Source organism: Sinocyclocheilus anshuiensis, unplaced genomic scaffold, assembly GCF_001515605.1.
Source record: "Sinocyclocheilus anshuiensis isolate Anshui unplaced genomic scaffold, SAMN03320099.WGS_v1.1 scaffold185, whole genome shotgun sequence".
NCBI classification, from domain to species: Eukaryota; Metazoa; Chordata; class Actinopteri; order Cypriniformes; family Cyprinidae; genus Sinocyclocheilus; species Sinocyclocheilus anshuiensis.
The window spans coordinates 2,358,985-2,369,507 of NW_015539887.1; positions in this window are offsets into that span (position 1 = coordinate 2,358,985).

Here is a 10,523-nt window from a genome sequence, read left to right on the forward strand (position 1 = left end):
ACAGGTTCCACTTCAAAGCGTAGGCGTGTCTCGTAGACGGTGCTCTCGCTGAAGTGATGGTGTCAACTACCTCTTGAGGTAGGTCACTTAGACCCTCCGCGTCCCGTCCAGGGACCAGACATGAAGTTTCCAGAGGTCTGGACGCGGGTGCTAAAGGGTGCCCCATCTCTGAGTCAGTAGATCCTTCCTCAGAGGAATCGGCCAAGGAATCGGCTGTCGCGAGGAGCATTAGTTCTGGGAACCAGTTCCGGGTAGGCCAATAAGGTGCCACCAACAGGACCTACTCCTCGTCCTCCCTGACCTTGCACAGTATCTGTGCAAGAAGGCTCACTGGGGGAAACGCATATTTGCGAAGGCCAGCTGTGTGCCAGTGCGTCTGTGCCGAGTGTTCCCTCGGCCAGGGAGAAGAACAACTGGCAGTGAGAGGTTTCTGGAGAGGCAAACAGGTCTACCTGAGCGGCTCCAAAACGTCTCCAAATCAGCTGGACCATCTGGGGATGGAGTCTCCATTCTCCCGGGAGCGCAGCTCGGGACAGCTCGTCGGCTGCCCGGTTGAGCAGCCCAGGAATGTGAACAGCACGAAGCTACAGTACATGGTTGCCTCGTAAGCGCCCTTTGAGACGGCTCAGGGCAAGGTGCACTGCCAGCAACTCGAGGCAGTTGATGTGCCAGTGCAGTTGGGGCCCCGTCCAAACCCCTGACACTGCAAGCCCGTTGTACGTGGCCCCCCAGCTGGTGGTTGAGGCATCCGTGCAAACCACAGCATGCCTGGAGACCTGCTCTAGGGGCACTCCTGCCCGGAGAAACTCAAGGTCTGACCACGGGGTGAAGGTTTGGCAGCAGGCCGGTGTAACTTGGACCCGGTGAGTGCCGCGTTGCCACGCCCACCTTGGGACTCGCCCATGGAGCCAGTGCTGAAGCGATCTCATATGAAGAAGCCCCAGTGGCGTGACTGCCACCGTAGCTTCCATATGCCCCAGGAGCCTTTGAAATTGTTTCAGTGGGACCACCACCCTGCTCCTGAATGTATTCAAGCAGTTCAACACCGACTGAGCATGTTCCTGCGTGAGGCGTGCTGTCTGTTCGACCGAGTCCAACTCGAAGGGTGTGCCTTACGTGAAGTTACGTGAAGACACGGGGCAACAGGGACAGCCCGGAGGCAGGACCTCGTACTGATATGCTCGTCCTTCGGACGCGAACCACATGCTACTGCCAGCTGGCGAAGGAGGAGGATGAGCGTGGTCCAGTGTTGGTCCGTCCACGACTCTTCGTACCCTCCCGGGACCCAGGGACAGAGAAAACCGCTCTTTTGTCGAGATTTTCCAGATTCTCCACCCGGTCCTCCTCCGGGGAAGGGAGAGGTGCCTTCACCATCCCCCAAGAGCAGCTTCCTCCCTCTCTGGGTCGCCCGGCCCGGGCCTCTTGCTCTTCTGCTCCCCGACAGGTTTGATGGGGGCCTGGACGGGTGGGGCGGCCTATCGCCGAAGAGGCCGGTCTGGGACACAGGGGCGTTAAGGAGCCGAACTTTGTCGGCGTCCCTCATATCGACCAGACACAGCCAGTTTTGGCACTCTGGACCACCATAGTGGACATCGCACGACCCAGAGACCGCGCAGTGACGTTCGTCGCTCGTGGCGCGAGGTCCGTAGTGGTACGGAGCTCTTTGAGAACTTCTGGGTCGTGACCATCCTCGTGCAGGTCCCTCAGTGTCTTAGCCTGAAGAACCTGCAGTAATGCCGTAGCGTATAAGGCGGAGGCAGCTTCTCCACAGGCCGTATAAGAATGCTGCTACACGACAAGGAACGAGGGTTACACAAGTAACCTAGACGTTTTGGGATGCACCATTTCCATCTATGGGCTGCTCTTTCAGAGTGCCACAAGGGCCCCTTAGAACGGTATTTTTAAATCCATGTTATGGTAAGTGTGCACGTGAAGTCTTTGTACACTTTCTAAAATCCACGCTGTGGTAAGTTCGCATGCTAGTACCTTGCGTTCTTTCTAAAATCCTGTATGGTAAGAGTTACGTGCGGCAGCTTCGTGCTCTTTCTTGAGTTGGTTAAAGCCCCGGTTCCAACTTGGGCACCACTCCACCTATGTATCCTCTGGATACCTACTTTAACAGGGTGTTGCTACAAGGGGTCTGTTGAGACAGTTCCTTCAGCATATGCAGAGCATGTGGTTGCCCCTGTGTGACAGGCCAAGACTTATTATGATTCTAGGCTCTTGGTCGTATTCCCTTAAAGGAATCTATTCCTGATTCCAAGCCTTGAGCTCTACCCCGGGCCCAGGAGTTCTGGCCCTAACAGGTAAGTTTTTTGGGGTATGTAGCCTAGGCCTTTGGCCGTAGGGCAATTGAGTTTAGAGTTACAGTGTGTCCATGTGTTTGTGTAAAAACAATTATGTTTATGAAGGCCAAAAGCAAAAATTGACAGTATGTGAGCCCTTCACAATCTTAAAAGAAAAAAGTGATATAAAGTCATGGGATAGTTTTAATATTTTTTGTGACTGGGTATGTTTATACATAAACCCAAGTAATAATTAAAAAAATCTAACAATATGAATTATAAATTGATTGTCTAGTTTACTTACTTAGTGGAGAAGAGGAGAGACGTTTCCACAGCTTAGCAGAGCTGCACACACTTATATGTGACCAAAAACAAAAACAAAAGAGAGATAAGAACGTTTGTTTGGAAGCCAGTTATATTTTTAAAGTAAAATTTGTATTTAAATTTAAGAATGAAATAATTTACCTGTTGAGAGTATGTTGACAGTCTGTGTAGTTGGATCACTGAACTCCAGAAAATCAGTATTAAGGTGCTTTGACAGTTACAGATTTGAAAAACAAAAGGGCGGGAATAAAGAACCCTAAACTCTAACACAAAGAACCATTTCAGCATGAAAGGGTTCTTCAGAATACTATGGTTCTAAATAAAACCATTACTGCATGTAAAGAACCTTTAAAGAACCATCTTTTTTTAGAGTGTGAATTGTATTTTCTTGTAAAACATACTTCAATAATCTTTGTATTATTTAGAAAATGTATTTTTTATAGTGTAGAAACAAACTCCACTTCAAAGTAACACATTGAAATTAAACATAAAATTTTGAAGTAGAAAGATTTGGATAGTATTTTCTTGTAAAACGCACTCCAATAATCTTTGTTTTATTTAATAAAAAAAATCGAAAGTCCTTTTTTACAGTGTGCCTTTTCCATGTTTATTTTTGTCTAAAGATAACAAGTATGAATCATTATTGTGCTATTCATGCATAAATGTAATTATGATAAACACATCTAAAAAAATAATGTAAATGTAATTATATGTAATAATATAATTTATTCTATAAAAGTTCCTGATAATTGATAACACAATTTGTCCCCATTGTGTTACAGAGTTGTTATATGGCATTGTTCTTTTTTTTTTTTTTTTTTTTTTTTTTTTATTTTCTATAAAACTGTTACATAAACTGATACATAAATTAACAACAACATCATCTAATTAATGTATCAAAGATGCAGCAAATCCTAATGTAGAAGAAACAAACTGCAATGTGTTTAATAGAGCAATCTGTAGAGCACTTCAACAGGGTTCCCTGGACATGTGACAATACTAATGTTGCTTTTTTTTCCTGAAAAAAATACATTGCGTAATATGGCTACCACCATACAATATGGAGTTATACAAACCAGAGGAGAGAAGGGGACAATTGTAGGAGGGAGACAAAAAACAAATTTTAGCAGGAGCCCAAGGCTGCCAGGGTGATATTTGGCCGATACTCACAATGCATTGTTTTACATGGTTGAAATACATAAAATATTTTCCTGCTGGAATACACCATGGGACATTAACGATAAATAGTCTTGGTTTTAGTGTGGTCATGAGTGCATATGCTGTCATGGATTGTTTATTTATTGCTTATAGGACCAAATGAGTCATCGCACTTAAGCCAATATATGATATACTCCATATATTTCCATGGAGCATTATGGAAATGGAGTGCAGAGCCTGCATATTTTACAGAATATAGAAAACATATCTAATAAAACAATAAAACGCTACAAGTACAGCTACTCCACCGAATCGAAAGATTGTTGCAAATTATCTAACAAAAAGTGACGCAAAAACACAAGCTGCTTCGTTTCCACTGACTGCCTCATTTTTCACTCGTGGTTCAGCTGCTATGCCAAGCTGATTAAGTTCATAATGGTCACCTCTGAGTTCCGCAGTCCAGCTGACTGCTAATGGATAAGCAAACTGGGCGATGGGAAGTTCAATTTCTTATGGACAGAATATTCCAGCAGGACACCAGATCTGCTCCAACAAATACAACTCAGAAAACTGGAAAGAGAGAGTTGTATGAAATCATCAAAATCCTAATTGTTTTGCATGGAATAATTATTCAAAGATAATTTGCATTGACTTAAAAACTAGAATTAAAGTAAATGTCAGCGATTTGGCAACAACACTTGGGCAATCAAACTGAATGACACAATATTCTGCAACAGACATCAAAATGATAACTGTAAATCCAAATACAACTTAGAACAAAGAAGCATTAGCTAAAAGCAAGTATAACCTGATTCTTTGCAAAACTACAGATTTCTCTGAACTTTCAAAAGATGGGTGTCACCCAAATCTGACTTGAGCAGTGAACATTTATTATTGTAGCTTTAGCTTTCACTATCAGTCATGATGCTGTGAGTTATGGATCTCCTATCTTTGTGAAGCCTTTGCTGACTGGTAATATCTTCAGTCTTCAGGATATGAGGTCATTAGGGCATCACAGGAACGCGGGGAATCACCAGCTGCTTAACAGAACATGAGAGGAGGAGCGTGTTATCAGTAATCAGTTTAGCAGACAAGACAGCTCTCTTTATAGCCATGTCAGTATTTTAAGTGCTGAAGTGTTGTAGATGGTTTCTCTTTGATTGTTTGTGCTATATCACTTAAGGCCTCTAGTGGCCAGCATCTGCAGTAGAGCATATGTAGACACAAGGCTGTTAAGAGATTTTCTGTTTGTCCATTTTTGATGCCATGATGAAGGCCTGCTTGGGCCTCTTTGCACTAGTGCAATTTGGACTAAAAATAAAGGTGTAGCCCTGTCAATGAAGCCTTTTTAACATGGTAATTTCACATGTGCCTGTTTAAGGATTTATGTTTTGACCATAAAGACAGACGTCCAATGTTTTATTTTATTTTATTTTTTTAAATGGCTGAACTGTTTAACTAACTGTAGCTTTAAAGCTGCATTCCGTAACTTTTTTTTGTTAAAAATTATCCAAAATAAATTATTGAGCAAGTGCATAACCAATCAATGTTCAAAACTCCTTAGCATGATTCACAATGGTAAAAGCTTGTAATTATGTTCTAATTTGGGCGGTTCGGTCATTCATCTTTGAGTCATTACATCACATCTGTATAGAATTCGAGTAGAATTGGAGTAGAATTCGACAATATAAACGTCTGCACCTACCCCAGTCCTAAACCTACCACTACAGTAATGCAAATACAGCAATTATGTTTTGTTCAACGTGACAAAAATGATGCAATATTGATATGCGCATACGCAGTAATCCCTGGTAGGACAATCTGACGGGTAGGATAAAATGTCAGGACAGCAGGTCATTTGTAGCCTCTCCTTACAGTAGCTGGAATAATTCAACTTGTCATTTTAGAACAAGTTCTAAGGAACATTAACTTGCTTTTTGAGGTTATAAGAACAATTTCTTTCGATGATATTAAAATGGTATGACAAATAAAGAATAGACTGTACAGAAATTGAAATCAAATAACGCTATTACACACTAAATACACGTACAGTAGTCCCGCAATGTTGATGTTGTTAACATGAACAATTTGAGAACAAAGTATAACAATAATAATAATTTGCACGGTTTGACGTGATCAGAGCTAACTTTGCAATCGTTAGATTTAATCACTATTGGTAGCACGATTTATTCTAAAACTTTTTTTTTCAATTGGTCAGAACAAAACTGGCAGACAAGTTACTTGCTTTTTCAGATTATGTTGTCCGGTGAAACTTCTTATTTTGGACATACTTCCAAGATGTACTATCTGTAATTCCGAAGTACAATGAATATCCACACTGGTGCAATGTCTAACAACCCCCACATACAGTACACCTCAAAACATTAACATTAGATTAATCTGCGCTGAGGAGCCATGCCGATGCACAACCCACGTCAAAAAGATAATTCCGCAAATAACTGCAATTGCAGGTTTCAAACAGAGATGGCGACAAAGAGACAAAACTAGAGAACTTCACTTAGGCCTATAATTCGCCTGTTTTATATGATATTTAAATTAATATATACAATGTTCAGATATCTGTTCTGAAAATGTATGCAAATTAGCGCATATTTAATTGGATAATAAATCATTATTCATAACATTTTTGAAGTTGTTATGTAAAACAATTAATTAATAAACTGGGGAAGTATGGTGATATCTATAAGCTGTTTACCTGTAGTGTCTTGTCTTAAATTGAAAGTAGTGTACTTGTAATATGAGGCTTTATCAGTATATATGAAGACTTTTCTAGTTAAATATGCTATAAAACTGTGCTCATTCAGGGGCCTGCAATTACTGCATGGAAATTATTGCATTGAAATTTGAATTTGTCTGTGAAATGATACAGTATTTCACTGCATTCCCTATGATTTTATGGCTCTAGCTCATTATGATGTAGATTAGTAGAAAATCCCAAACAAAAACAGGCAAGGAGCAAAGGACCATTTTGCAGGTCAGAGTTACATGATCAGAACCATTTGCCTTTTGGTTCTTTGACCTAATTGTGTCAACTTGATACATAGAGAAACTGTCCAGTCAAAAAAAAAAGAAAAACTGGGAGGAGACAAACGAACATTAGCTGCAACTCCTGCCATGTCTTCATCCATTTAATCTCTCTGATACACTCTGCAGAACTGTTTGCATTATTAGTGCCACATGTTTGGCTCATGTTTGGAGGTGGGATTTTAGAAGGACTAAATGAAGAAATTATCAGAAAAACTGGTTATTTTATACATTCTGCTTTCAGACACTGAGAATCATAGCGTAAATGATTGCCGTCTAGACGAATCTCATTGCATCTACTGGTGTTTTCTATTTTATTACAAGGTTCTGCCATTTGCTCACTGGTGTTTCTTTGGGATCCAAGCCAATTGGCTTGTGGATACACCTGCGATTTACTTAGATGGCACCATTAAGTTGTCACTGGAGGTCTTATGGCAGCCCATAAAATGGAAAGCGCCAGAGATGGAAGCAACACGTGCAGTTCCCCTCTGCAGTGGCCTGCCAGAAGGAGTTAAGCAGCCAGTTTGCCTCTGTGTACCATAGAGTGACGTAATGCATTTGCAAAATCTCTGCCTGTTTGAGCTCTGGCATTTAAAACCGGTGAGCAGGCGAGCGTGAGCGTGTCATGTGACCTCTGCAGCCAAATGGCACGAGAGTGTGTGAGGATTTTTCGCCCACCAGGCAGTTGAGGCCAAAAGGCATGAAGGTTTCCTGCTTGTTTGAAAAGATGGGGGTGAGAGGCAACAGTTTGTTTGTAGGCTGAAACAACATGATCACCCACAAAGCTCTTGAAACTGACTCCCACAAAGGTTAGATGGACGGTGAATAGTGTAAATTTAACCTTTAAAATCATCCTTTGGTTAATATTATTGCATGTTGTCAGTTCAAATAAGTAGTTGTGACATACTGTAAATCTGAGGCCAAGAGTGAAAGAGTTGTGATGCAAGCATGTGGCAGGAATTGTTTTATTCTAGCTGGCAGCAACGTTAGAAGTATTAACATGTCATATATTATTAAATCCTGTTTAACTGTTTCATGGTCTTTAATTTTCATTATGGAGTCTCTGTATTGCTGAGGCAGTTTTCTTCAGTTTTCCTTTTAATGTTGAGATTTAGCATTAAAGGTGTGGTTCTTGTTTTTATTCATTTTCCTGACTTTATGAGGTTCCCACAGCACGCTGGCTCTGTTACAAACTTAGTGAGCTGCCTTACTGCATAGAGCCTACGACTACCTTCTAAAACTGGGACGATGCTTTGTTTTTCAGTCTCTCGATATGTCTCACAGGTGAACTTTCTAACCTTTCTGGGTCTATTCCATTGGCCATGGACTCATACCGATGCGTTCAGCCCAAGCAAACTAGAATGGTTTTGTGATACTCCACCTGACCTGCAGAGGACAGCATAGAGTTCCATCTTTATATTTTTTCTCAAATTCAATCTCTGAAACCATATGACTTCCTAAGGTCACCTGATCCTCTTGTCGTTATCGCCATTTTCCTGCAACGGCTCAAGTGTGTGTTTGCCACTTAGTTTACCCACATTAGCGCAGTCAATTCTAGCCATAGTCAGATGATGTAAAAGAGATATAATTTGAAAATGCTTTCAATAATTTGATGTTAGCATGTTACTAAGCTAATCACAACCCCGACTCACTGGAATAGCCTGTGGTGAAATTTCTGCTTATCACACGTTTTGCAACACTTTTAAAGTGAAATATCCAGCTAGTGTCGCTAAAAGTGGTGAGAGTTTTAACCCAAACAGATGTATGTGAATCTAGGAATGTTTTATTACATTTATCATAGCACTTTGAAAAAACCCTACCCTAAATCTAACCCATGTTAACAAAAGCAAAGCCAGATAAAAATGCATCTGTTAAAGCAACCATGACATTTCAGCCTGCTTTGAGCTGTTTCGAGTGTCATGTGTTGTGACTTGTGTAATGCAGTACCAGGTGAGCTACTGAGCAAGTTTACTATGTTAGAAAAGCCATACAAATGGAGTTGGGTATGTTTTGTACATGTAAGTTTTTTGGGAGTTTAAAAAAAATGTAGGTAAAGGCACATTTTTTTTTTCACTGAGATGTTGAATAATTAAAAATATAGAACGCTCAACCATAGGTCAAAAATAATCTATATATAACTATTTTATTGATGTTTTCGCTATTGAATGAAATCAAAGCTTATGTATCAACACTCTTACTTTGCTTTTTTACAGAGCCTGTCACAATGCATTATGGGATGGTCTACTCCACAGAAGCGAACATGCAATACGGTGAGTCAGCATTGCACTGTTTACCTTTTGGAACAGCCTAAACATCAGGAGTGTACAAATGATGCTTTAAAATCTTGCTTATGTAGGAAACCACAGGAGTTGGAACAGAGCAAATATTTGAGACTGTTCGGTGTTGGCATCTAAATCCAAATTTTAAGATTTATACAGCTAGTGTGTAGGAGTGAAAACAGATCTTATTTCCCTCTCTCCAGGAAAAACCAAAATGATCTCATTTAGAACGATGTCCCAGGTATTTATTTTAATCATTTACAGTTTTTCTCAATTGCTTTGGCTCAATTCTCAAATGAAACTTTTTTTCCCGAAACAATAAGTTCAGATCTCTGAACAATTAGCTTCTTGTTCACATCAGATTGGAATTTCTTATTGATTTGAGCAAATTGCAAATGCTTTGGCACATGTGTGCAAACAGTAAGTACAATTGTCTGCAGTTTGCACAACAACTAATTGCATATGGCTTGTTGATCAAAACTGATGAGCCGATTCTCACTTAAACTGTCAAACTCTTCACAACTTCTCAATCATTTTTCATCGTGTAAGCCATCACATTCAAAACGATCCATTCAATTATGAAAAATTGGTATACACGCATGTATATTCCATAAATATCTGACATTGACATTGTTTGTAATGTCTGCTAAATTGGCAAATGACCTCTAATTGCAATACAATTTGAATCAACCATTCAACCATTTAACCAATCAAGTTTGGGAGCATATATATGTAGATTGCCCACAGCACAATCACTAAGAATGGAGGACTTCCACAACCCTGAACTGCAGCAACATGCTCGTGGAAGAGCAATTGGAAGACGTGTAAGAATACGTGGTGGTGGTGTTAGAGGAAGACATAATAGAGGAAGAGGTGGAAATAGAAGAGTCAGAGTCTCTGATGAAATCAGAGCCACACTTGTGGATCATGTCATAAATCGTGGTTTTACAATGGAAGAGGCTGGTCGAAGAGTACAGCCTAATGTAAACAGGTCCACAGTGTCATCAATTGTGCAAACCATTCATAGGGAAAACAGGTAAATATGTATTATTTTTTTTTGTTTTACAGTATGTAAAGCATTTTTATAAACAACAATATTGTAAACGTAAATGCAAGTCTATTTGTACATTCTACAGAACCGCACAACAACCTCGCGCTGGTGGCAGAGCAGCAGTATTTAACCATCAGCAAGAACAAGAAATCTGCAACATGGTCATAGCCAACAATTCCATCAGGCTAAAAGAGATCCAAAGTGCAATCATAAATGACAATGTCTTCGCAAATATAAATTCTGTCAGCATTTCCACAATAGACAGAGTTTTGAAAAGACATCAAATGACTATGAAACAACTCTACAAGGTGCCATTTGAGAGGAATAGTGAAAGAGTGAAGGAGCTGCGGTACCAGTATGTCCAGGTAAACTATTGGTGTG